A 7,344-nucleotide genomic window follows, 5' to 3' on the forward strand; every position below is an offset into this window, starting at 1 on the left:
GAAGGGCTAAGCTCGGGTGTAGCCAAACATTTCATACTCTTGCAACTTACCAGGATCAAAACCCGGGAAATACCTTCAGGTTAATTAAATGGGATCTAGGCAATTTTTCATCCGATTTTATATATATATAGGTATATGGAGGCTAAAGGAAATATTGATTCGATTCAAGCTATTTTTGACATACAGGCATATTATTATAAGAAAAGGATTCACCCGAATCTCTATAACATATCACACGGCTCCTATAAAGCCATCTTGTATTATCCCGGGTGCAAAATTTACTGTCTCTGGCACAATTGGTTATAGATTTATCGTGCTTTAAGTAGTTTTTAACAAAACCGTTATATGGGGAGAGGGCGGGTTTATAATCCGATTTCATCCATTTTCACACTATCGATAGGGGTTTTTATGGGATTTGTCATGGCCGAATAGCGTAAGTGCTTTAGGAGATATGATCACTAAGCCTATTAGAGGGCGGGGCCACGCCCATTTTTTCAAAATTTTTAGTACACAGGTTCCTATTTCTTTGCAATCCCCTTTACCAAATAACAGTTTTATATTTTGATTTAGTGCTTATTTATGACATTTTATAGGTTTTTGATTAATTGCGTTTTGTGCGCGTGGCAGTGGTCCGATTACGTCCATCTACGAACTCGTCCTTTCGTTTTTCGCTAAAGAACACCAGTACATAGTTTCATTACGATATATCAATTTTTACTTACGGCGTGCACCGTCAGACGGACGGATTTACAGACAGACAGTAACGGAGACTCGGAATTCACTCGTCATTCTGATCATTTATATATACATAACTCCATATCTAACTCGATTATTTTTGATTGATGCAAACAACCGTTAGGTAAACAAAACTATTACACTCTGTAGCAATATGTTGCAAAAGTATAAAAACTGAGGGACTAGTTCGCGTGTACAAAGACAGACGGACAATCGACCACGAACTGTCAAAAAAGAATATTATTTGAGCGTTGTGCGTCTTTCATAATTATGGACGAACAACTCTTGGTTCCTTCATCGCGATAATGCACTATCACTGTCATACTGCATAGATTCTTCGCGACTTTTTTTGCCTCAACGCATATCGTTACGCAACCAAGTATTCGCTTGATTTGGTTCCGTGCGACCGTGGCTATTCAGGAAACTTAAACGGGCAATGCGGTGATTCCGTTTTGACACGATGGAGAAGATAAAAACCGTGGTGACGAACTTAATATGCCCTGTTTAGGGTATAAACATATATATATTATAGGGAACAATAAAAATTGTATTACCGTTTTAACAATAAGAAATTTTGTTCGAAGTTTAACTTAATCGACTTTACTTAGGCTAGATTTTTCGATTTTTTAAAGTAATTCTAAAAAGACTTCGTCGAACATGAGATTAGTTGAGGGTTAGAGATAAAATTATCGCCATTAATAATATTCGAAATAATTTATTCGACATAACTTTTTAATTTCAAAAATTTTTTTTACTTATTATATTTCATATGCAATTTTAAAAAACAAACTTTTTAACTTTATATACCCGAAGTTTTATTTTTTTCGGGAAAAATTATTTTGTTTTAGCATTAAGCAAAACCTTTAGGTACTATAAAGTATGCAAAACATTCAAGTACTTCCCTCACGCTGACTTAATAAATTTGAAAGAATTAGTTCTTTCAACAATTAAGCAAAACTATCAAAATCTTACGAGCAGGCAAATTTGAATAATGTTTTTGAAAGGAAAAAACTAAAGCGGCGATTTGTCCAAAGTCGTAAACATTGAAAGCTATTTATATTTCAATATTTTATTGTTTTCTTTTTTATCTTTAAGGGCGTGATGTGTTTATCCGGATTGACTCGCAGAACACCAAAACTATTTAGATACGACATAGCTACACACATACCTACATGCATGAAGAGTAGCAACATGAGCTGCTTAATTGATGGAATTCGATGTTCTTCGCCAAGAGTTGGTAATAAAAATGTCAGTAAATCGAAATGGCACAAATGAATGTTACCGCAGTAATCGCTCAAATTTTGATTTATGACAGCTTTTAGCGTGCCAAGAAATTTGCATACCCACATACGCGCACACGCACACACATGCACACACATACTCATATGAGCACATTTGCATGGCAATAAGCAATGCCACTACGGCTCTCACACTGTCATTTGCATGATAAGAGTTTGCTGAGCCACAGCATGAAATGATTCACTTCCAAGCGGAAAGCCAACAACAACAACACACACGCGCACGACTATGTGTGGCATGCGCTATTGCGAGTAGTGGCGGCAGCAGCAAATTTGCTAGTTTGTTTACTTAATTTGCACACGGATGGCTGCTCCTTGCTTATTGTTTGCCATCAACTATTTGCAACTTTCTGCTCCCTGCGCACTGTTCACCGCTTGTTGTGTGCTGCTGAGCGCTGGTTGGCTCTTGGCCTGCTGCTGCCTGTCAGGCGCTGATATTCGCAATGAATTTTAAGTTACACTCGAAATATGTCTGACATTTATCGTTTAATATAATTTACGATAAGTGGCACTGTGGCACATTGCCGCATTATAGCGTGGCGAATCCGGCGCGCTGTGTACGGCGAATTCCGCAAATTCCATATTTGCATTAATCCCAGCGCAGGCGGTGTGCGCGGGCGTGAGCATGGCTGTGGCAGTGGCAGCCGTCAATGCCGTCAGCGCCATTTAACCCTTAAATGGAAGACGCGCTGCAGGCATGGGGGAGCGCCGAGTGCGGGGAAGGCCCAATGGAGGCAAGACAACTCACAATTATAATGAGCAAAATCAGCGTAGCAATAAAAGAAGTGAACAATAATAATCACAAGGAAGAGCGCAACAACAACGACAGCAACAAGAACACAGCGAACGGCGTTGAGACTAAGCAGTTTGTGTTGTAGAGACAACATTGCAACGCGTCGAATGGCAACGCCAAAGTGGAATTCATCAAAATTCACTTTAACTTCATTATCATGGTTATTGTTTTATTTATTCCACCTTCCGTTTCGCCCCAAGACACTTGATCGCTCAATTGATTTCATGCCTCGCTGCGTTGCGTCTCGCCAAGACCAACATCATCACCGCCAGCACCGCCAACGCCGCCACCAACATCACCATCAATATCAGCACCAGCAGCGGCGCATTCTCCACGTCTGGTTAGTTGTTGTGTTTACTGTTTGTTGCCGCCACCAGGGATTGTTGTCGCTGCCGCGGATGTCTTCGTTTTTTACCTTGCCCTTTTCAGGGTCTTTTTGCTTCGTTTTTCTGCATTTGTCGTTGCTGTTGCTGTTGGTGGCATCAATGACAAGCCCGGCACGTTGGTGTGGAGGATAGCGACACAGACAACAACAACAAATCTGGTACTCTGCGCATTGGCGGAGTAAGAGCGTCTTGCCAGCGGTTGCGCGAAGCTTTTAGAAACTTTTAATTGGTACAGATGTACTTTATATGTCAAAAGCAATAGCCTAACCTCAAAACTTAGTATTCAAAGAAGTAGACAACATTCCTCCAATTTTAGTATTTGTTCTGTGAGGATGAGGCACGAAACTATTGTTGATTCTACGTATGTTCCCGCTTAACTTAAATTATTTACTGTCATCGTTCCTTCTATTTCTGAGAAAGCTGATGTATCGTAACTCAAAGCCGATGATCCCTAACTCATAATTGCTATATTCAAATGTGTACACGAAACTATTTTGATTTCATATGGGTTCCGCCATAGCCTAAGCTATTCTTGGCACATTTTTCCGTTTGGCTGGGATATCCGATAAACACTTTAATAGCAATTCCATTCAACGAAGATTCAGATTAGCTAGTCCAAGTAGATAACAAAATGAAGCTTAGTTCTGAAATTACCTTATTTGATCTTTCTGCACCACTCACGTACGAGGAGGGTATAATAAGCGAAGATATCGCAATTCAGCCAATGTCTTTGTCGTCTCAACAGTCTGCACAAACACTAAAGTACATATATAAAATATATATATGCGCATGCATATGTGTAAGCCGAAATGTATGGGAATTACTCGGATATTGACGGTTAGTGGTGGGGTGCATGTCTCTGCTTCAGTCGTCTTCTTGCGCCTGTCTGGCTGTCTGCTTGTTTGGCTCTTTGTACGACGGCTTCTCATGGTTGTCGCCTTCAATCGCACTCACCAGCGTCGAATGAACGAGAAAACGACATGAAAGGTGAACTACGGTGGATTCGTTGATGTCGCTTGCCGTTAAAAGTTTCGATTACATTTCAAATTGCATTGGAAAGTTTCAAAGTTATTCGCATTAAGAATATGCGTACAGATATGTGTCTTTTTTATTGTTCAGTTAATTTCTTTAGCAAGGAAAAGCAGCCGATAATTTCTTTGTTCATTTTCATTTACATTTGAAATCTTAACTCTTGAGTTTTCCATTTAAAAATCAAAAAAGGCTAAAGAAAATTTGTATTAAAGTATTTGGCATAAATCGCCCAAAATTTAACGTCTAAGACGAATTGTGACATTTATGTAGACATACATATTTTCGTGCTAAGCTTAGCGTTTAGTTTTATTTCATTCATTATGCATTAATTTTTCTAGCAATCCGAAAACAAAACCGGCTTCTCGGTATAATTTGTAGATGAAGGTTCTGACGTGAGAGCTAACTAATATAATAGCAGCCGTTGCGAAACATTTCGTTCAAGAGAAAGATCCTTTGAGTAGAAAAGATCGTGAGAAAGGTCTCTCTAACTCCCTGGAAATATAATTTGGGTGTAACATAAGGTAAATGTTCAGGACGCCAATGACGTCCTTGTCTATGGCAAACGAAATGTTGCAGGAGTAAAGTGGTTATGCGAAGTCCTGGTACACTGCAGAGAGGGAAACTTTTAATATACTTGTACATTTTTATCTCGCCATTTGTCCACGGGCGTTCGATTTGTCATTAGAATATTGTAGTTATTCGAAAACTTACAATAAAATTTGGAAGTCGACTAAGGAACGAATTGTGCGCTGGATTTTCTTCTTCTCTTATTTGTAGTCTTGTCGTCCGACAAATAAATGGACTTACACGTTTGAAACCAAATCATAACGATTAATGAATTTTGTGAAAAACCTTTTCAAAGTAGGATTATATAAACTATCGGGGATGATCTAAGTGCGCTCTACCAAATTAGTATTAATCAAATTTAAGGTGCTGTAGATAGATATGAGTTACGGATTCATCTCTATACCGGGAAGCAGAATGATCAACCGAGGAAATTAATCAAAATCTAAGTATATATGAGTAGCCTCAGAGAGGTTCATAGCCTTCGCTGGTGGTTTCAAATATCTAAGCTTGTAAGAGAAAATATATATGTATGTAGTTTATTGAATAATTGTTGTTGTTGGAGTGATCTATAACGCTATTTAGAACAAACACCTTTTCTATACTTAATCAGATAAAGAACCAATAGTTGTGGGATTTTGAAAGAAAAAAACCTTTTTCTTGTCAAAATACTTTCATCTCTCCCCGGAATTGCCAATTCATTATCTTTTAACCACAAACATCATTAATCTCTTAATAAAAATCAATATTTTAAGCAAAACTACAATAAATTCTAGACGTAAAAGTAGTCACAGCAAGAAATCAGAAATAATTAGCAAACCTAGTAAATGCCTCAAAGCCAACCAAAACGAAATCTACGTGCGGTCATAATAAACGATGGCTCATAATAATTTGCCCGAACATTTTAATATTCATTTTATAACAACAACACACGCCAAGCTAATTTTCATTTTTGAGTTAATGGTGGCGAGCAATTAACAAATAAAGCGCTAATCTTAATAACCGATAACTGCATTTTACGCTGGATTTATTATAATTTTTTACTGCGCTTTCGGAGCCCCTTCGTCAACACACGAAGCTCAAGCGCCGTCATTCATTGCCGAACGTGAGGAAACATTTTGCCTGAAGGTGTCGAAAAGACCATCAAAGCAAATGTGTGAGTGTGTGTGTGAGTGGTGATGCCACATTTAATGACTAAGTGTTGGCAATCAAGTAAATACCACAAAGCAAACATAAAGCAAAAAATGTGCAAGAGCAACAGTTGGAAGCCATGCAGAAACAGCGTCACACACAACCACACATAGATAGTAAATCGCTTTAAGAGCAAATTCTGAGTTAGCCGAACAAGCGTTCGGGTCAATCAGCTGGTCCGGTAATAAAAAATGGCAAGATCAGCAGCAGCAACAACTACTACTACAGCGGCGCAATATGTTTCCACAAATGTGAATGGCATACAAATGAGTAAGCAGCCACAAAAATGTACAGTTATGAATTAATTACAGGCACACACACATGCACACACACATGCACGCACACACAAATATTTATTTTTCATCGCTGATTGTGGTTGCTTTGGTTGCTGGTACGCTCGCAAATTCCAAGCGCACGCACATTTGCAAACCGCCGTGCCTATAAAGTGATAACGCCGCTGCGCATGCGCGTTGAAGTAATTAAAATTGTTAAACGCACAGCGGTAACAACAACAATCTGCATATGATTGTATGTAAGCACACAAGTCTCAACCCCGGCAAGTACTTGCAACTTTGGCAAACTGGCTAAACTCAAGAAATAAAAATCTCAAAAGCCAAGTAGCAGCGCAGCTTGCCGCAAAAACGCGGTCAAGTCATAGCCAACGCCAACAACGACAGCAAACAAATAAAACTTCAAGCAAAAATCTCAAAAGACAACGCCTGAACACCGCTGCGGGGCATGCTAATGCTGATGAGGCCACCAGCACCAATACAACAACATTAGCAATAACAACAATAACACTGCTGGCAAACAGTCGCTCACTCGTTGTCTTGTATCTCCACATCTTCGGAAGCGCACACTTAATCCACTTAAATGTAACGCAACCAGCTACTCCACAGCGAACGACAACAACAACAATTGTAATAAAATCGCATGAAAAGGAGTACAAATTAAATGAAAATAAACAATAAATAAAATGCAAAATAAGAAGTGGAAGCAGCAACAGAAACAGAAACAGAAAAAGCCAACGGTCAAAGCGATCAAGGCAATCGCAGGCAAAACCCACATTAACAACAATAACTATATTTATACCCACCCTGCCACAGCGCTGCTCGCGTCGTTATTTGCCGCCACTGACTCAGTGATCACCGGAGAGGCAACAACCGCGCAATCTGGCCAAGAAAATTCGCGGGCTGTTGGGGCAACTAGCTGACGACTGACGAACGGCCGATCGGTCGGTCGATGGGTAGGTCTGTCGGTCGGTTGGCTGGCTGTGACCGCAAAATCGCGCTTGCCAAACAAATTGAGCAAATAAAATTTCAATTTGCAGCCACGGCACCGAACA

Source organism: Bactrocera oleae, chromosome 6 (assembly GCF_042242935.1).
Source record: "Bactrocera oleae isolate idBacOlea1 chromosome 6, idBacOlea1, whole genome shotgun sequence".
NCBI lineage: Eukaryota > Metazoa > Arthropoda > Insecta > Diptera > Tephritidae > Bactrocera > Bactrocera oleae.